Genomic DNA, 22240 nt, shown 5'->3' with positions numbered 1-22240 from the left:
TAGGACCTTAATCACATTTCTGCAGCATGTCTTAAGCTCTAACATCAATATTCAAGTTTGCCTGAAAAACACTAAAATGCATAATATAAATATAGAATAAACTTACGTCATTGCAGAAAATTCAGAAGCAAAAAAAATAGATTCATAGAGTCACCTTTATAAAAAAATGTAATATTTCTATATGTTGTAAATAGCTAAATGGCAGACTAGGAAAATATTTGCAGCCTTTTCATGGCAAAGTGCTTTCTTTGATGCACAAGCACATTTTTTAAAACCAAAAGAAAATTAAAAGTTCCCCAATAAAAAAATGGACAAAGTACATAAATAAGCTTTAAAACAAAACTAAAGAAGGAATTAAGTAACCAATCAACAAATGAAAACATTTCTTATCTAATTCATTTTTATATAAATGGATATTAAAGCACTGAGATTTCAATTTTATCAATCAAGAGAAGGAAAGTTAGAGAGAAAATAATCTTCAGTGTTGGGAGAGGCATGGAGAAATAGGCCCACATGCACTAATTGAGAAAAATGTATACTTTATAAGCATTCTTTATAAGCATTCTAGGCAATTCTTAATACAATTTGCCATTGTATTAAGCCATTAAAATTAGTGTACCATTTTACCCAGTCTTTTCTTGCGGGTAAAACAAACAAACTGTCTCACAAATATGCAAAGTTGTAATATTCAACATCTTCTACAGTTTTGTTTTAAATAACAAATTAAAAAACAGGTAATGGACTAAATAACAAGTGAGTTAAATAACTAAGGGACATGTCTACATGAAATACTATCATGTATAAAATCATACGTTTGATCTACATTGTTTGGTCGTGAAAAGAGAATCACAGAACCTTGTAAGAGAAAAATCTCAAATAAATTAGAAGCTTGTAGAAGAAAGAACAGAAATTATTTTCTAAACATATTACAACTAAAACCTTTAAGCTGGTTAATTTTTGTACATTGTCATTAATGAATATTGCAATTTCATAAAACAAAGAATGTTGTAAAGCGCATAGTCATTTTGATTGCAATATCTGGAACCTACGCATCCTCTGAGAAATTTACAATACAAGGATGTCAATTATTTTACCCTTTTGATATGTGTATAAAGATAGATACTGATAATAATAATGCTAATAAAGAGTAATGTCCTTTTACACATACTTCTGATAGCACTACGATATAACACTTTTTGGAAAAAAGATAAAATAGGATGAAAAAAATAGTTGTCCATACTTCTCTAACTAGAGTGTTATCAGAAATTTTTAATATTTCTAAATGACTATTTATAGCAAATAATTGGGAAACCACATTAAACATTACACATCTGATCTTTGTTTCCTAGGATGAATGCAAAAGTCATGAAATATATGAATAATATTAGCTAAAAATATATATATAATACCTACTAAGAGCCAGAAAAAGTTGTATACATTCAATCATTTAACATCCAAAATAGTCAGGGCATTGATGTAGTTATAACCTCCATTTGGCAGTTAAAAGAATCAGAAATATTAAATAGGTTAAATAATTTAAAACTCCTAAAGAAAAGAAGTGGCTAAATCAGGATTTTAACTTGAGTCTCTCATTCTTGATCCCATTCTCTTAAATATGTCAAAATGTTATTTCAAATAAAGCAAAATTTATAGTTGTAAAAGCAAGTCTATTATAAATGAGTAAACAGCATTTAACAGAATACAGGGACTTAAATTGAGAAGAAGTCAAAGCCATTTTAGGCAGGAATTTTGAGAAGCACAGAGGTAAGCTAAAATGCTAGGCCAATTTCTGCTTCTGGCCATGCTACACTATCTTGCTTCAGACTACTACTACTTTTTGTAACAACAGTGAGAATTTTGGATAATTTTTGTGTAATCTGTTCCAAGGTATTGTGCAGTTACAAGGCAGCCTAAACACAGTAAGCCAAGCTGCTGGTAAAGAGGAAAACAGTCATTGAGATAGGCCTGATTCATAACCCACTTTAGGATTTCCAGTTCACAAATAGCATGGATGAGCCTTAGATGTTCAACAAAAGTTTTTGATACAAGTCAGAGAGTATAAAAGTGCTGTCTGATATCTCACAGGAATTGTAAGACAAAATGAAAATTCCTGGATACCAAGGCATCCAGTACATACCGTGTCATGATTCCAGATGATTGAAGGGCCTTAGAAAACCAAATAGATTTCAGTTGTAACTCCCGGATACTTAAATAGTAAAAGTAAACATATAAAGTCAATGAAATGACCTTTAAAGGACATGATATGTAATCAATTCAAATCTAATTGGAAATGTGGCCTTATTCCTGCCAAAAGGTAAAGGGAATATTCTCTGAAGGAAGATAGCATCATCAAACGTCTGTACAATTTTTCATTCCAAATATCATGCATCCAATCAGAACTTGCTAATAAGCAGTTCCAAGAGAAATAAATTACATAAGAGATACATAGGTGAAACAGATATTGCATTTATCCTGCACTGGCTTTAAAATTATTGTGATTACTCTGTTCAAGCACACAGATAACAGAATTGAGCATTTCATCAGAAAACAAGAATGTATAACAAGTGAATCTAATGAAAACTCTAGAAATGAAAACATTTTAAAGAGCAAGACCAAGTCATCAAGGCATGGAATCAAGAAACAGTGCAGACACTAAGCAGGATAAAGACAAAAAATTAATATGCCGTTGCACATCATAGTAAAATGGTTAATGACAAAAACCAGAGAAAAATCTTAAAATCCAGATAAAACAGGTGTAAACGTAGAAAAGGATCAACAGTATGATTGACAGGTAAATTCTAAACAGCAAAGTATGGTTGCCAAAAGACAATGGAATAATATCTTTAGTATGTAGGAAATAACTGCCAACCTAGAATGTGTTAATCTGTGAAATTTTATTCCAAAAGTGAAAATAAATTAAAATAATTTTCAAACTTCAAAGCATTCAGAGACTATATGATGTGTCACCATCAGAATAGTTCTAAAAGGAATACTAGGGCAGAATTCTGCTCAGCAGGCAGAATTCTTACCTGCCATGCCGGAGACCCGAGTTCAATTCCTGGGGCCTGCCCATGCAAAATAAAAAAAAATAATAATAAATAAATAAATAAATACTAAAAAGAATTCATTAATTTAAAAGAGTGTGATCTCCTTGTAGCACAAAAATGTAAGAAGGGATGAAAAACAAAAGATAGGGCAGTTTATTGTATGAAATTAAATGATATCGTCAAATGGATTTTTATATACATGATATTGACGTGTGTATGAGAAAAAAGACAAAAGGAGAGAGACCGAACACTACTTTTGGTAAAAATGTACAACTTTCAGTGTCTATAAAATCAGTTTTCTACTTTGAAAATATTCAAAAATATAATGTCCATATGAATATTTATGTAGTATATTGGAATAGAAAGTTTGTGAAATTCTTTAATACTTATTTAAATTTCTCAACTTAGAGTTGTCAAATTTATTTGAACATACATAGCATACCAATTACTTTCCTGAGTAGTAAACTTCCAGCACTATATATGTTGGGTAAGCATATCACTAAGGTAAATAAAAGCAAAACATAAGAAAATGCTAAAGAGCCATGGATATATATGTAAACTCCAAATGATAACCTATATTAACTTATCTTTTTTATATTCAGCTTTGAAATAATCTGCAGGTGATTCTATACAAAATTCCGTAATTTAATTGTTAATGGCCTAGAGAAATGATAAACAGGAAAAAATATTTTCTTTGTCAAATCCTTCATGTAGAGTTTTCCTATATAATTGTTATATTTCCTTCTCAGTGTTCATAAGGACGCTTTGTTACTATTTTGTATTTTTCAAACCTAATGCAAAACTCTCATTTTACAAGTAAACTAAAGCATAAAGAGAATTTGTGAGCGGTCCAAGATCCGAAAACTAAATTTAGAATAGCATTTGGAAAGGAATATGTTTAGTTTTAGTAATGTTACTCAGAAAAGAAATACATTTTATTGAAGTAGATAATTAAAAATAAAGTATGTTAATAAACAACTCCGTGGCAGACTTCGGGACAAATGCACAACATCGTGAGCAGAAAGTTGCAGAATTTAAATTCTTATGGTCACAGAAGGTGTGAGCCATAATAAAATACTGGAGGGGAGAAGACAGCTGGTTGAGACTGAATTATGCCAGCCCCATAGTAAAAATGAAGTCTCCTTGCACTAATGATAGTATGTTAAAAATCCAATTACAAATGAATTAAACAGTAAGAACCAAGTAGTTCATGATCTAGCTGTCATCATGGGAAGGAGCTGGTGAAGGAGTTGACGGTTTGTGTAATGGTAGAGGATACTATCAAGAGGGAATGAATTTAGACTGTAAATAGAAAAAATATATACTCAGCCTCGGAACACTTATTTGGTCTGTTTATACACTGCTGGGGAGAAGGTAGTTTGTATAAATACACTAGATGTTAAAAATGAGACACTATGGGTGCAGTAACTTCATACACTTTGTCTAATGCTCTAAACCATGCCTTGTGCTCCAATTCACGTTAAAGACAAGGTTATTGTCTTTCTACAGCAAAAACTATGGCGACATTCCATGGTTATTTCGGTTCAGAATGACAATTAAAGCACCGCAAATGGGCCTGTTCTTCAATAAAGGTACAATTATCTTTATGATAGTAAATTGTTCAAGATGGAAACTGAATATAAATGTATAATAGAAAAAAGTCAGGCATATTTTAAAATATATTTTTGATTCAGCCCTTTTTCATAAAAAATAATCAGAACAATGTATTTATTGTTTTAGTTGATAAAAGAATCTTACATACTTCCTTTTAATTGTTCAAATCATATTTCCTAAAATACCTGATATGTTTAAAACCTTATCATTACTATTAAGTAATGATAACATCACCATTAGTCCAATCACTAATAGTACAACTAGGCTTCCTCTTTAGTCTTAAAAGATCACACTAAGTCCCATAATTCAGGACCACTGATTACAATGGCCTGTAATAAAAAATTCCAAGCAAAATATATTTGGAAATGTAATATACAAAGATGGAAGTTATATGGTTTTTAAAAATTATTTGGGTTAGTAATTCTGCAAATTTAAATGAATATGCATGGCTTCTGTCTTCTGCCTATGATTCCTACCGTTCTTTGCAGAGACAGCTGTGTATGGTTCATCTTTAATTTCTGTGTCCTAAATTAACTAAGCCCACAGTGAATATTCCATGGAAGAACTCTACATAATTCTCAATAGAAACCAGCAGAGAGTAATATTCTGTCAAATCTTTTTTCAGAATGTCCTTATAATTTTTACCCATTCATTGTGCTGAAGTATATTCCATATCACAAACAGCAACACTTCCAATATGTTTGATCATCCATCCTTCGCACGTGACTGATTCTTTGAAGTTATGGCACAGAAATCTTGACAAATGTTGGAGCACTGACTCTATACTTATTCTTACTGGGCACAAAACCTGTGAGAAAGGTGCAATGAGGGCTAATGGGATCTCTCATCTCTATGCATGTGTATTTTTCTGTTCTTTTTTACCTGTAGATGTGAGTGGGAGTACACATGTGTGCACATATAAGAATGGACATTTGTCTGCCTTTGGTAGGAAGATCAGGAAACTTATTTGAAATGTGGAAATTATCTTCACCAACAGTGAAGAGCTTTGTTCTCTGCATGTTAGGTTTATTATATCCAATTATACATCCATTCATTTAATAAACATTTTTTTTTTACCACTTTTTTTGCCAGTATTTTGCCAACTTTCCATTTCTCATGTGAATAACTGGTTAAAAAACAAGGGAGGGCTCAGGAATTAGGGGGTATTTATGGCCTGGGTAATAAGTGCCAAAAGGTGTTAATTTTCAATGGTACCAATATGAAAGTTCGAAAAGGAATCCATGCTTATTCATGAAGAAAAAAAATGCTAAGAAAAAAAAACACACTGATATAAGACAAATAAAATGGTATAGAAACAAACACCATCCAAAAACAATGACAATATGAAGGATAATATATATTGTTTTCAAAACATTATTTTGAGTCTGTTTTGATTTAGCATATACATTTCTGGATATGTTATTTCCATTTTTAAAGTCAAAATTGTGATCACTATGAAAGGTATTAGATAAAAAGAAACATCTGTAGACTTCAACTTCAAATGTAATATCTTTGGCCGACAAAGGTAGGTAAACAGATAACTGCGATGATGGAAAAAAGGGCAATAGAGAAAGAAGAAAAATACTGTACCCCTAATCAGTGACTTAGAAAATGATAGAAAATAAAAAAGAGACAATTTTAGAAGTGATAAAAGCTGAGCATATTTCAAAATTTGAAGAAAATCCAGGATCATCAGCTTCAACAACACAAATTTCAAGCAGAATGCTAATTAAGACAAATACCATTAAAATTGAGAAGCACAAAAGAGCAGGCTGAGAAAAAAGTGAGTTTGCATTCTGTAAGTGACAATTTAACCAACAATTGATTTTTTTTAAAAAACATTCATAAAAGAGCATTCTTTTATTTGTGCAATTAACCACAGTCATCATCCACAACGAGGTCCATTGTACTACATAGTCTTATGTTTTATCCTTTAACTTTCCTGCATACATGACAGAAAACTTCCACTTTCAACCACGTTCACCGACATAATTCAGTGCTGTTAATTACACTCACAATAGTGTTCTACCATCACCACTGACTGTTTCCAACCATTTACAATCAACCTAATTAGAAATAGTGTACAAATTAAGCCAAAGCTCCCATATGCTATTCCTATCCTATCTCCTGGCAACTTACATTCTGGTTTATAATTCTGTGAGCTTGCTTATTATAATTAGGTTATGTTGGTGACATAAAGGGATATAATATTTGTCCTTTTGTTTCTGGCTTATTTCACTCAACATAATGTCCTCAAGGTTCATTCATGTTTCAATATACATGAGGACTTTATTCCTTACAGTTGAATAATCCACTGTATGTATATATCACATTTTATTTACCCGTTCATTGGTTGATGGGCATATGGGTTTCTTGCCTTTAGTAGCAATTGTGACTAATGCTACTATGAACATTGGTGTGCAAATGTCTGTGGAAGTCCTTGCCTTCAGTTCTAGTAGCAGGATTGCTGGATCATATGGCAATTCTCTAGTTAGCTCCCTGAGAAATCATCAAATAGTTCTTTTCCAAGATGTTTTCAGCCATTTGGGGCCAATTACCCTTCCAAATAAATTTGAAAATTGTCTTTTCCATTTCTGCAAAGTAGGGTGTTGGAATGTTTGGGGATTGCATTGAATCTGTAAATCAATTTGAGTAGAACTGACATCTTAGTGATATTTAGTCTTCCAATGCATGAATGCAGAAAGTCCTTCCATTTTTTTAGGTTTTCATTGATTATTTTTGGCAACGTTTTGAGTTTTCTATGCTCAAGCCATTTACATTTAGGTTAGATTTTTTCCTAGGTATTTGACTCTGTTATTTGCTATTATATATGGACTTTTTTCTTAATTTCCTCCTAAGATAGCTCATTGCTAATATATAAAAATGATACAGATTTTTGAGTGATGATCATGTATCCTGCCACATTGCTGAACTAATTTATTTGCTGTAATGTCTTTGTTGTAGATTTGGAGGGACTTTCTACATATTGTATCATATGATCTTCAAATAGTGAAAATCTTATTTCGTCTTTTCTAATGCCTTTTTCTTTTTCTTGCCTAACTGCTCTAGCTAGAATATATAGCACAATGTTGAATAATAGTGATGACAGTGGGCATACTTTTCTTTTTCCTGATCTTAGGGGAAAGGCTTTCTTTCTGTCTCTCACCATTAAGCATGATGCTGGCTGTGGGTTTTTCATATATTCCCTTTATCATACTGAGGAAGTTTCCTTCAATTCCTACTTTTGAAGTATTTTTATCAAGAAATACATTGGATAAAAAGAAAGCATCATGGGATTGAGAAAGCCTTCTAGCCAAAAGGGAGAAGAGAGAAGTGAGATAAAATAACATTTCAGCGATTGAGAGATTTCAAACAGAGTCAAGAGGTTATACTGGAGGTTATTCATGTGCATAATATAGATATCACTTTTTAATTTATAGTGTATTAGAGTGGCTAGAGGGAAATACCTGAAACTGTTGAACTGTGTTCCAGTAGCTTTGATTCTTGAAGAGGACTGTATAACTATATAGCTTTTACAATGGAACTGTGTGATTGTGAAAACCTTGGGTCAGATGCTCCTTTTATCCAGGGTATGGATTGATAAGTAAAAAAAAATAAAGATAATAAATAAATAAATAATAGGGGGGATAAAGGGTGAAAAATGGGTAGATTGAAATACTAGTGGCCAATGAGAAGGAGAGGTAAATGGTATAGGATATATTAGTTTTTCTTTTTTCTTTTTATTTCTTTTTCTGGAGAGATGCAAATGTTCTAAAAATGATCATGGTGATGAATACACAACTATGTGATGATATTGTAGGCCATTGATTGTATACCATGTATAGACTGTCTGTGTTTGAAGATTTCTCGATAAAAATATTTTTTAATGAAAAGAAAGGATGCTGAATTTTGTCGAATGCCTTTTCTGAATCAATCAAGATGACCATGTGACTACCTTTCAATTTGTTAATGTGTTCTATTACATTGATTGGTTTTCTTGTGGTGAACCACCCTTGCATAAATAGAATAAACCCCAACTTGTAGTGGTATATACTTAATCATTTTTATGTGCTGTTGGATTTTATTTACAAGTATTTTGTTGAGGATATTTGCATTGATATTCCTTAGACAAACTGGTCTGTAATTTCTTTCTTGTGGTATCATTAACTGGCTTTGGTATTAGGGTGATGTTGACTTCAAAGAACGAATTAGGTAATGTTCCCTTCTCTTTAATTTTTTGGAAGGGTTTGAGCAGGATTGTAATTCACTCTCCTTGAATAATTGGTAGACTTCTCCAGTGATGCCATCTTGTGCTGGGCTTTTCTTTGTCGGGAGGTTTTTGATGACTGATTCAATCTCTTTAGTTGTAATTGGTCTGTTGAGGTCCTCTAGTTCTTCTAGAGTCAGTGTAGTTTGTGTGTTGCGAGGAATTTTTTCATAGGTTTTCCAATTTGTTGTCCTTCAGTTGTTCACAGTATCTTCTTATGATCCTTTTTATTTCTGTGGGGTCAATAGTAATGTTCTCCTCTAATTTCTAATTTTATTTACTTGCATATTTCTTTTTTTTTTTTCCTTGTCAGTCTAGCTAAGGGTTTGTCAATTTTATTGATCCTCTCAGAAAAAAAAGTTTTGGTTTTGTGAGTTCTATCTATTGATTTTTTTATTCTCAAGTTCATTTATTTCCACTCCAATCTTTGTTATTTCTATCCTTTTGCTTCCATTGAGATTAGTTTGTTGTTATTTTTCTAGTTCTTCCAGGTGTGCAGCTGTTGTTGTTGTGTTTTTTTTTAATTTTAGCTCTTCTTTTTAATGAAGGCTTTTAGGGTGATAGATTTCCCTCTCAGCACTGCCTTCACTGCATCTTATAAGTTTTGAAATGTTAGTGTTCTCATTTCCATTCCTCTCATGATATTTATGGGTTTCTCTCGCAATTTCTTCTTTGACCAACTGATTGTTTAAGAGTATGCTGTTCACATATTTATGTATATGTGAATTTCCCAATACTACATATCATCATTTTCCAGCTTCATTTCATTATGGTCATTATAAGTGACTAGTAAAATTTCAGTATCTTCAAATATATTGAACATTGAATTTATTTATTTATTTATTTATTTATTTATTTATTTATTTATTTATTTATTTTTTACATGTACACTCAGTAATTCTTAATAACATCACATAGTTGCATACTCATCATTTCTTAGTACATTTGCATCGATTTAGAAAAAGAAATAAAAAGACAACAGAATAAGAATTAAAACATTAATAGAAAGAAAAAAAAACCCTATACCTCACATGCAGCTTCATTCAGTGTTTTAACATAATTGCATTACAATTGGATAGTATTGTGCTGTCCATTTCTGAGTTTTTATATCCAGTCCCGTTGTAGTCTGTATCCCTTCAGCTCCAATTACCCCTTCTCTCTCTTTTTTTTTTTTTTAATTAACGGAAAAAAAGAAATTAACCCAACATTTAGAAATCATACCATTCTACATATGCAATCAGTAATTCTTAACATCATCACATAGATGCATGATCATCAATTCTTAGTACATTTGCATCAGTTTAGAAGAACTAGCAACATAACCGAAAAAGATATAGAATGTTAATATAGCGACAAAAATAAAAGTAATAATAGTAAAGTCAAAACAAAACAAAACAAAACAAAACAAAAACCAATAGCTCAGATGCAGCTTCATTCAGTGTTTTAACAAGATTACTTTACAATTAGGTATTATTGTGCTGTCCATTTTTGAGTTTTTGTATCTAGTCCTGTTGCACAGTCTGTATCCCTTCAACTCCAATTGCCCATTATCTTACCCTGTTTCTACCTCCTGCTGGACACTGTTACCAATGACATATTCCAAATTTATTCTCGAATGTCTGTTCACATCAGTGGGACCATACAGTATTTGTCCTTTAGTTTTTGGCTAGACTCACTCAGCATAATGTTCTCTAGGTCCATCCGTGTTATTACATGCTTCATAAGTTTATCCTGTCTTAAAGCTGCATAGTATTCCATCGTATGTATATACCACAGTTTGTTTAGCCACTCTTCTGTTGATGGAGATTTCGGCTGTTTCCATCTCTTTGCAATTGTAAATAATGCTGCTATAAACATTGGTGTGCAAATGTCCGTTTGTGTCTTTGCCCTTAAGTCCTTTGAGTAGATTCCCAGCAATGGTATTGCTGGGTCGTATGGCAATTCTATATTCAGCTTTTTGAGGAACCGCCAAACTGCCTTCCACAGTGGTTGCACCTTTTGACATTCCCACCAACAGTGGATAAGTGTGCCTCTTTCTCCGCATCCTCTCCAGCACTTGTCATTTTCTGTTTTGTTGATAATGGCCATTCTGGTGGGTGTGAGATGATATCTCATTGTGGTTTTGATTTGCATTTCTCTAATGGCCAGGGACATTGAGCATCTCTTCATGTGCCTTTTGGCCATTTGTATTTCCTCTTCTGATAGGTGTCTGTTCAAATCTTTTTCCCATTTTGTAATTGGGTTGGCTGTCTTTTTGTTGTTGAGATGAACAATCTCTTTATAAATTCTGGATACTAGACCTTTATCTGATATATCATTTCCAAATATTGTCTCCCATTGTGTAGGCTATCTTTCTACTTTCTTGATGAAGTTCTTTGATGCACAAAAGTGTTTAATTTTGAGGAGCTCCCATTTATTTATTTCCTTCTTCAGTGTTCTTGCTTTAGGTTTAAGGTCCATAAAACCGCCTCCAGTTGTAAGATCCATAAGATATCTCCCAACATTTTCCTCTAACTGTTTTATGGTCTTAGACCTAATGTTTAGATCTTTGATCGATTTTGAGTTAACTTTTGTATAGGGTGTGAGATACGGGCCCTCTTTCATTCTTTTGCATATGGATATCCAGTTCTCTAGGCACCATTTATTGAAGAGACTGTTCTGTCCCAGGTGAGTTGGCTTGACTGCCTTATCAAAGATCAAATGTCCATAGATGAGAGGGTCTATATCTGAGCACTCTATTCGATTCCATTGGTCGATATATCTATCTTTATGCCAATACCATGCTGTTTTGACCACTGTGGCTTCATAATATGCCTTAAAGTCAGGCAGCGCGAGACCTCCAGCTTCATTTTTTTTCCTCAAGATGTTTTTAGCAATTCGGGGCACCCTGCCCTTCCAGATAAATTTGCTTATTGGTTTTTCTATTTCTGAAAAATAAGTTGTTGGGATTTTGATTGGTATTGCATTGAATCTGTAAATCAATTTAGGTAGGATTGACATCTTAACTATATTTAGTCTTCCAATCCATGAACACGGTATGCCCTTCCATCTGTTTAGGTCTTCTGTGATTTCTTTTAACGGTTTTTTGTAGTTTTCTTTATATAGGTTTTTTGTCTCTTTAGTTAAATTTATTCCTAGGTATTTTATTCTTTTAGTTGCAATTGTAAATGGGATTCGTTTCTTGATTTCCCCCTCAGCTTGTTCATTACTAGTGTATAGAAATGCTACAGATTTTTGAATGTTGATCTTGTAACCTGCTACTTTGCTGTACTCCTTTATTAGCTCTAGTAGTTTCGTTGTGGATTTTTCCGGGTTTTCGACGCATAGTATCATATCTTCTGCAAACAGTGATAGTTTTACTTCTTCCTTTCCAATTTTGATGCCTTGTATTTCTTTTTCTTGCCTAATTGCTCTGGCTAGAACCTCCAACACAATGTTGAATAATAGTGGTGATAGTGGACATCCTTGTCTTGTTCCTGATCTTAGGGGGAAAGTTTTCAATTTTTCCGCACTGAGGATGATATTAGCTGTGGGTTTTTCATATATTCCCTCTATCATTTTAAGGAAGTTCCCTTGTATTCCTATCTTTTGAAGTGTTTTCAACAGGAAAGGATGTTTAATCTTGTCAAATGCCTTCTCTGCATCAATTGAGACGATCATGTGATTTTTCAGCTTTGATTTGTTGATATGGTGTATTACATTAATTGATTTTCTTATGTTGAACCATCCTTGCATACCTGGGATGAATCCTACTTGGTCATGATGTATAATTCTTTTAATGTGTTGTTGGATACGATTTGCTAGAATTTTATTGAGGATTTTTGCATCTATATTCATTAGAGAGATTGGTCTGTAGTTTTCTTTTTTTGTAATATCTTTGCCTGGTTTTGGTATGAGGGTGATGTTGGCTTCATAGAATGAATTAGGTAGTTTTCCCTCCACTTCGATTTTTTTGAAGAGTTTGAGGAGAATTGGTACTAATTCTTTCTGGAACGTTTGGTAGAATTCACATGTGAAGCCATCTCGTCCTGGACTTTTCTTTTTAGGAAGCTTTTGAATGACTAATTCAATTTCTTTACTTGTGATTGGTTTGTTGAGGTCATCTATGTCTTCTTGAGTCAAAGTTGGTTGTTCATGTCTTTCCAGAAACCCGTCCATTTCATCTAAATTGTTGTATTTATTAGCGTAAAGTTGTTCATAGTATCCTGTTATTACCTCCTTTATTTCTGTGAGGTCAGTAGTTATGTCTCCTCTTCCATTTCTGATCTTATTTATTTGCATCCTCTCTCTTCTTCTTTTTGTCAATCTTGATAAGGGCCCATCAATCTTATTGATTTTCTCATAGAACCAACTTCTGGTCTTATTGATTTTTTCTATTGTTTTCATGTTTTCAATTTCATTTATTTCTGCTCTGATCTTTGTTATTTCTTTCCTTTTGCTTGCTTTGGGATTAATTTGCTGTTCTTTCTCCAGTTCTTCCAAGTGAACAGTTAATTCCTGCATTTTTGCCTTTTCTTCTTTTCTGATAAAGGCATTTAGGGCAATAAATTTCCCTCTTAGCACTGCCTTTGCTGCATCCCATAAGTTTTGATATGTTGTGTTTTCATTTTCATTTGCCTCGAGTTATTTACTAATTTCTCTTGCAATTTCTTCTTTGGCCCACTCGTTGTTTAAGAGTGTGTTGTTGAGCCTCCACGTATTTGTGAATTTTCTGGCATTCCGCCTATTATTAATTTCCAACTTCATTCCTTTATGATCCGAGAAAGTGTTATGTATGATTTCAATCTTTTTAAATTTGTTAAGACTTGCTTTGTGACCCAGCATATGGTCTATCTTTGAGAATGATCCATGAGCACTTGAGAAAAAGGTGTATCCTGCTGTTGTGGGATTTAATGTCCTATAAATGTCTGTTAAGTCTAGCTCCTTTATAGTAATATTCAGATTCTCTATTTCTTTATTGATCCTCTGTCTAGATGTTCTGTCCATTGATGAGAGTGGTGAATTGAAGTCTCCAACTATTATGGTATTTGTGTCCTTTTCCTTTTTCAGTGTTTGCAGTGTATTCCTCACATATTTTGGGGCATTCTGGTTCAGTGCGTAAATATTTATGATTGTTATGTCTTCTTGTTTAATTGTTCCTTTTATTAGTATATAGTGTCCTTCTTTGTCTCTTTTAACTGTTTTACATTTGAACTCTAATTTGTTGGATATTAGTATAGCCACTCCTGCTATTTTCTGGTTGTTATTTGCATGAAATATCTTTTCCCCACCTTTCACTTTCAACCTATGTTTATCTTTGGGTCTAAGATGTGTTTCCTGTAGACAGCATATAAAAGGATCCTGTTTTTTAATCCATTCTGCCATTCTATATCTTTTGATTGGGGAATTCAGTCCATTAACATTTAGTGTTATTATTGTTTGGATAATATTTTCCTCTGCCATTTTGCCTTTTGTATTATATATATCATATCTGACTTTCCTTCTTTCTACACTCTTCTCCATACCTCTCTCTTCTGTCTTTTCGGTTCTGACTCTAGTGCTCCCTTTAGTATTTCTTGCAGAGCTGGTCTCTTGGTCACAAATTCTCTCAGTGACTTTTTGTCTGAAAATGTTTTAAATTCTCCCTCATTTTTGAAGGACAATTTTGCTGGATATAGGAGTCTTGGTTGGCAGTTTTTCTCTTTTAGTAATTTAAATATATCATCCCACTGTCTTCTAGCCTCCATGGTTTCTGCTGAGAAATCTACACATAGTCTTATTGGGTTTCCCTTGTATGTGATGGATTGTTTTTCTCTTGCTGCTTTCAAGATCCTCTCTTTCTCTTTGACCTCTGACATTCTAACTAGTAAGTGTCTTGGAGAACGCCTATTTGGGTCTAATCTCTTTGGGGTGCGCTGCACTTCTTGGATCTGTAATTTTAGGTCTTTCATAAGAGTTGGGAAATTTTCAGTGAAAATTTCTTCCATTAGTTTTTCTCCTCCTTTTCCCTTCTCTTCTCCTTCTGGGACACCCACAACACGTATATTTGTGCGGTTCATATTGTCCTTGAGTTCCTTGATACCCTGTTCAAATTTTTCCATTCTTTTCCTGATAGTTTCTGTTTGTTTTTGGAATTCAGATGTTCCATCCTCCAAATCACTAATTCTATCTTCTGTCTCTTTGAATCTATCATTGTAGGTATCCATTGTTTTTTCTATCTTTTCTACTTTGTCCTTCACTTCCATAAGTTCTGTGATTTGTTTTTTCAGTTTTTCTATTTCTTCTTTATGTTCAGCCCATGTCTTCTTCATGTCCTCCCTCAATTTATCGATTTCGTTTTTGAAGAGGTTTTCCATTTCTGTTCGTATATTCAGCATTAGTTGTCTCAGCTCCTGTATCTCATTTGAACTATTGGTTTGTTCCTTTGACTGGGCCATATTTTCAATTATTTGAGCGTGATCCGTTATCTTCTGTTGGCGTCTGCGCATTTAGACAGATTTCCCTGGGTATTGGATCCAAAAGTTAGGAAGATTTTTCTGTGAAATCTCTGGGTTCTGTTTTTCTTATCCTGCCCAGTAGGTGGCGCTCGTGGCACACGTTTGTCTGCGGGTCCCACCAGTAAAAGGTGCTGTGGGACCTTTAACTTTGGAAAACTCTCGCTGTCCGGGAGGTTCGCTAGCCGAAGCGGCTTGGAAGAGCTCTAGCTGGCCCGGGGACCGAGCGCAGGGAGGGTTGCTGGCCGCCGCAGCCCGGGAAAGCGCCCTCTGAATTTCCTAGTCGGCTGGGCGACAAGCATGGCCGGAGGGCGCCAGCGGCAGCGGCCCGCCCGGGAGAGTGCACGTTCCCGGGGAGTCACGGGTTTGGAAGGGGCCTCCCCCGCCCGTCACCATTCTCCCCGGCCTGGGGATTTCTGATCCAATTCTCTCAGTTGGTCCGGGGGGCCGCACGTGGTGTGGCCACCAGCCGCCGCGGTTTCAGGGGACCACCTCTCCAATTCTCCCAGCCAGCCCGGGAAGGGGGAAGGGAGTTACTCCAGCCCGGGAAGGGGGAAGGGAGCGCCACCCGCGCGCCTCGGCGATCTCACCCAAGCGGCTTCTCTCAGCCAGCCAGCTGTTCCAGGATGGGGTACGCTGTCTTTTTTATCTCTGTTGTGGCTTTGGGCGCTGTTCTGTATCGTTTCTACTCCCCTAGTAGCTGTCCTGGAGAAGAAACTAAGATCCGCGCGTCTTACTAAGCCGCCATCTTCTCCGGAAGTCTATTTATTTATCTGAACATTGAATTTTGACCTAACACATGGTTGATCCTGGAAAATGATCTATGGGCACTTGAGAAGAATATATATCTTGCTATTTTGGGTTGCAATTTTCTGTATATATCTGTTAGATCTAGCTCATTTATCATATTATTCAAGTTCTCTGCTTCCTTATTGATTTTTTGTCTAGATGTTCTATCTAGTGATGGGAATGGTGTATTGAAATCTCCAACTGTTAATGTGGAGACATCTATTTCTAACTTAAGCTTTTCCAGTGCTTGTCTCATGCATTTAGGGGCACCTTGGTTATATGCATAAATATTTATGGTTGTTATTTCTTCTTGGTGAATTGACTCTTTTATTAATATAGTGTCCTCCTTTGACCTTTATAATAATTTTATATTTAAAGTCTATTTTGTCCAAGATTAGTATAGCTACCCCAGCTCTTTTTTGGTTACTGTTTGTATGGGATATGTTTTTCAACCTATTTGTTTTTGGGTCTAATGGGAGTATCCTGTAGACAAGCATATAGTTGGATCATACAGTTTTCTCCATTCCACCAATCTGTGCCTTTTGATTAGGGAGTTTAATCCATTAAAATTAAATGCTATTGCTATAAAGGCAGTACTTACTTAAACTATTTTATCCTTTGGTTTTATATATCATATCTTGCTTTTGCCTCTTTTTACTTCTTTATGTACTCTAACTGAAAAATCTACATTTCCACACTCTCCTCTAAGACTGTCCCTCCTGTCTTTTCCTTTCAGCCCACAGAACTTCCTTTAGTATTTCTTGTAGGGTAAGTCTCTTGTTAACAAACTCTCAGTTTCTGTTTATTTCTGAATATTTTAAACTCTTCCTTATTTTTAAAGGATGCTTTTCAAGATAAAGAATCATGACTGGCAGTATTTTTCTTTCATACCTTAAATATATCATACCACTGCCCTTCTGTTCTCCATGGTTTCTGGTGAGAAATTGGCACTTAATATTTTTACAGTTCCCTTGAATATAATGAATCACTTTCTCTTTGCCACTTTCAGAATTCTCAATCATTTGACACTCTGATCATTATGAGCCTCCGAGTAGGTCTATTAGGATGTATTCTACTGGAATATGTTGCACTTCTTGGACACTGATTTTTTTTTCTGTTCTTTTATTCTAGCTGTTCTTTTGCCTGTAAGATTTTGATTATCTTATGTTTATTCTTCTGCCTATTAAAATTTTCTGTTGTATGCCTCTTTTTTTAATTTATGATACATAACCACATGCAAACACAAACATTCTTACCATATGATCATTCTATTCTTGTTACATAATCAATAACTCACAGTATCATCACATAGTTGTATATTCATCATCATGATAATTTCTTAGAACATCTGCATCAATTCTGAAAAAAATAAAAAGAAAACAGAAAAAAATTCATACGTACCATACCCCGTACCCCTCCCTTTCATTGATCACTAGCATTTCAATCTACTAAATTTATTTTGACATTTGTCCCTTCTATTATTTATTTTTTACCCATATGTTTTACTCATCTGTCCATAAGATAGATAAAAAGAAGCATCAGACACAAGGTTTTCACAATCACACAGTCACATTGCGAAAGCTATATCATTACACAATCATCTTCAAGAAACATGGCTACTGGAACACAGCTGTATATTTTCAGGCACTTTCCTCCAGCCTCTCCAATACACCTTAACTAAAAAAGGTGGTATTTATTTAATGAGTAAGAATAACCTCCAGAAAAACCTCTCAAGTCTGTTTGGGATCTCTCAGCCATTGACACTTTGTCTCATTTTGCTCTACCCCTTTTTGGTCACGAAGGTTTTCTCAATCCCTTGATGCTGAGTCCAGCTCATTCTAGGATTTCTGTCCCACTTTCCCAGGGAGATTTACACGCCTAGGAGTCATGTTCCACGTAGAGAAAGGGAGGGCAGATGTTAGAACACTGAAAGAAGCTCTTGTGTGTTTTTAATCTCTTCTATTGTGCTTTTCATCCCCATAATTTCTGTTGTTTTTTCATATTTTCAAAATTTTCTTTATGCTCACAATTTTCTTCTTAATATCCTTTATCACTTTAGTCATATTTTCCTTCATCTTCTTGAATTGATTTAGGAGATTCGCTTTAACATCTTTGATTGGTTGTTATAAATTCTGTGTCTCCTCCAGAGTTTTAATTTATTCCTTTGTGTGGGCCATATCTTGCTGTTTCTTAGTCTGGCCTGTCTAGGCATCTGATTATTCTGATGAGTTTATGCTGCAGTTCAGTTTCTCTCTCTTGTCCTTTGTTTATTGGCTTTGTGTTAAGGCTCTTCTTTGACGCTTGGTTCAAAATATTCTAGTTCTAAAAATATTTAGAATTGCCTGTGCTTAACTGATCAGAGATTGTCAATTCAATTCTTCATCTGATTCTTGCCTTAGGTATGCAGCAATATTTTTAATATGCATTACTTGTGCAATTGTTCCACCGCCCCCCACCCCCAAAGGAAAGCTTCTTTTCTTCTTCCCTTCTCCAAGTATCTTGATCTGTTCTGTTTGGGTTTTCTTTTTCTTTTTCTTTTTTTTTTTGTGCTTCTATTATCATTTTTTTTTTTACTTCTTTTCATTGCCTTTAGCTGTTTTTGCCTGGAAGGTGAATTCTGGAATGTGGTTAACCCTGGAGAGGATTTTCCCAAGCTAATGTTTTCCATCCACAGCATAGCCATATACATTTGAGAAGAGTGTGCTTTCACTGTTGCGGTGTATAGTGTCCCATCAATGTTAATTAAATGAAAATGATTTATAATATTGTCCAGATTTTTCATAAATGTATGAGTTCTTGATAAGCAAGAAATGATTAATTGGATATTTGTTCTTTTGTACATAATGTATCTTAATTTTTCTACTACTGATTTCAGGAATTTTTCTTTGTCTCTGGTTTTGAGCAATTTAATGTCTTAGTGAAAGTGTCTTTATTCTCATACAAATAATTTCTCCTCAGAATGTCTTATAACTATCTCTCAATAAATTTAGAAAGTTTGTCTATAATATTTTCAAACATTTTCTTTTCCTCCATTCTCTCTCTTCTCTTCTTTTGGGATTCCCTTTCCACTGATACTGGAGAACTTCATATCACATATCATGCACTTTAATCTCTGTGTCGTTCCAATAAATTTTTCTTATATTTTTCAGCCTGAATGATTTCTAATGCTCTATCTCAAAGTTATTTACTTTCTTCTTTTGTCTTCATTTGGTGACTAGTACATTGACTTTTAAATTTTATATGCTATATTTTTCCATTCTAGAATTTTTGTATGGTTTAAAATGCTTATTTCTATTTTTAAGGTAGTTTCTTTTACTTTCTTTCTTGTTTTTTTTTTGGGGGGGTGCATGTTCCGGGATTTGAACCCAGGTCTTCTGCATGGAAGGCAGGCATTCTAACCACTGAACTTTCCGTGTACCCAAGATTATTTTTAAAATGCCATTAAGTGTTGTTGTAATAGCTCCTTTTAAATCCTTTTGATTTGTGATCTGGTTCACATAGGATTGAACTAATATTTTTTCTTATATTTTATGTTGTGTTCCATTATATTTGTTATTCATAAAGGTAATAATTTAGGATGCCATTATGGACATTATAAAAATTAGTTAAACTTTATAAAATTACCTAGAAACAAGTTATTCTCTTTCTGTTTCAAATATTTTATTAGTAATATTTGGAAGAGAGAAGGTCAGGTTTCATCTTAAAATTATAAATCTAGATTCTACATAAATGAAATAATTTCTATGAAGTTTAAGAGAATAAATTAATTAATAGAAAATAAGAATGCAGTATTGAATTTCAATGAAATTAAAGCTGTTTTTTGGAGTGATCACAATAAAAATAAATCTCTAGCTAGAATAAGCAGAAAATAGGGAAAATATATAAATTACAGTTTCAAGAATGAAAGAGGGAGCATCACTACAGACTGTACGGGCATTTTAAGGATAATAAGGTAATATTATAAACAACTTTTAGTAATCAGTTTGACAATCTTAAAGAATTGGGAAAATTTGTCAGTAGAGTCAAATGGCCAAATGTGTCCTATGAAGGAATACAAATTTAAAATGCTCTATATAAATTAAAGAAAATAAGTACAAAAGTAAATCTTACATTAAAAGAATGGATTAATTAGTTATTTAGTGAATAAATGAGTAGAACTCTTAATAATATTAGGTAGGCAACATTTTGCTTTTACTGAATATAAAACAATGCTCTACAACATTTAAAAAGAGAAAATTTATGAAGAATGTAAAATTTTGTTCTTCAAAACACACATTTAAGAGAATAAAAGGCACACTAAACACTATGAAAAATATTTTCAAAACATATTTATCATCAAAAGGCTTACATTCTGAATATTTAAAGATCACTTGCAATCCATTAAGAAAAAAAGCAAAAACAAAATAAATCCATAAAAATAGGCAACCTACTTGAACAACGATCTCCCAAATGAAGAAAATAAATGGTAAATATGAAAAGATGGTCAACAGTTGTAGACACAAGTGGATTGCAGGTTAAAATAACACCTGCACATGCACCAGTATAACTAATGTCAAAATGCCTGAGAATACCACGTGTTGCTCAGGTAGCGGAGAAAATTCAACATTCATAACATTGCTAGCAGGATTCATGGTTCAGTCACTGGAGAAAACACTAGAACAGTTATCTCAAAATGTAAAATACGCTTACCATGTGGCCTAGCAATCCCATACCACACTATGAATTGACCCAAAATAAATCAAAACATGAAAATCAGAAAAAATCATCATATCCACAACATCAAGGAATCTCAAAAACATGCTAAATGAAAGAAATCAAATATTCGTATGAAAGGAAAAAGAAGAGACAGAAGCCAGATCAGTTTTTGCCTGGCGCTGAACACAAATAGGAAAAATGAAATTTTTTTATGTGATGAACTTGTTCTGTACTTTGATGGTGGTAGAAGTTAGTCTACTGTACAATTACTAATATTAACATTCTTCCTCTAAAAATGTGTGTTTCAATATATATTTAAATTTTCTATAAATTAAAATTAAAATTTTTCTTCAATAAATCTTTAAAAACCATAGCACAAATATGCATTTTAAATATGCAGCACCTTAATATTTTTAAGAATACTGGCTAAAATATTAGAAAAAAGATTAAAACTATTCATATCAGTTAATATAATGGATTAATATTTTGATCTTTACAGGTAAAGTATTTGCTTTAAAGACTCCTTTAATATCTAACCCTAGATAACAATTGAATGAGAGAATGTCAGAATTTCTGTATGGTCAGTGAACATGTAATTGTATAAATTTATTGTCCAAATAAAGATGCTTTTCAGAATAAAAGCAGCAATTGTAATAATTATACAGAGATTTTGGATGCAAATTGAAAATTCCCTAGGCAAACTGGAATGTGTATGGTCTTTCTAGTAAAGGGAGAAGACAGTTGTTTTCCAAATCTAGTTCTGAACTTTTTCTCTAGAAGTTGACCGTTTTAATTTGCCAGCATTTGTCTAGCTTAATTTTTTCAATGGTCACAGCTATTTTCATTAAAGTAGGAGCATCAAAGGAATGCAGCAAAAGTAAGTCTATCCCCTCATTAAAGCACAGTAGAAAAGTTAAACTATAATTCCAATTAAAAAAATAAGTAGAGGAATCTGTTTTTAGATACACGATCCTAAGTTATTCATGCTGAAGTTCTTTATTAAGTATGATACCATGCTTGTGTCGGTGTCTTGGTGTTTTGGTTTGCTAAAACTGCCAGAATGCAATATACCAAAAATCAGTTGACTTTTTACAACAGATATTTATTAGTTTACAAATTTAAAGTTCTAAGACTATAAAGGTCCAAATTAAGGCATCAACAGGATGATACTTTCTTTGAAGAAAGGCTGCTGGCATCCGAAATATCTGTCACATTGGAAGGCTCATGGCTGATTTCTGCTGGTCCTCTCCCAGGAGGAGTTCCTTCAGCATCTGGCTTCAGGGGCTTCATCTCTTAGCTTCTGTGGGTACATCCATGTCTCTCAGCTTAACTGGGGCTTCTCTGAACCATTTGGA

The 22240-nt window shown here is 33.7% G+C and overlaps 1 long non-coding RNA gene across 1 annotated transcript in view; it reads left to right on the top strand.

The window, feature by feature from the left end:
* The window catches only part of LOC143676472 (uncharacterized), a 75101-nt gene that overhangs the window by 17485 nt on the left and 35376 nt on the right, over nucleotides 1-22240 (top strand). The gene's annotated exons all lie outside the window — the stretch shown is intronic.

This window comes from Tamandua tetradactyla, chromosome 3 (assembly GCF_023851605.1).
Source record: "Tamandua tetradactyla isolate mTamTet1 chromosome 3, mTamTet1.pri, whole genome shotgun sequence".
NCBI lineage: Eukaryota > Metazoa > Chordata > Mammalia > Pilosa > Myrmecophagidae > Tamandua > Tamandua tetradactyla.
This window is presented reverse-complemented; position numbering and strand designations above follow the sequence as displayed.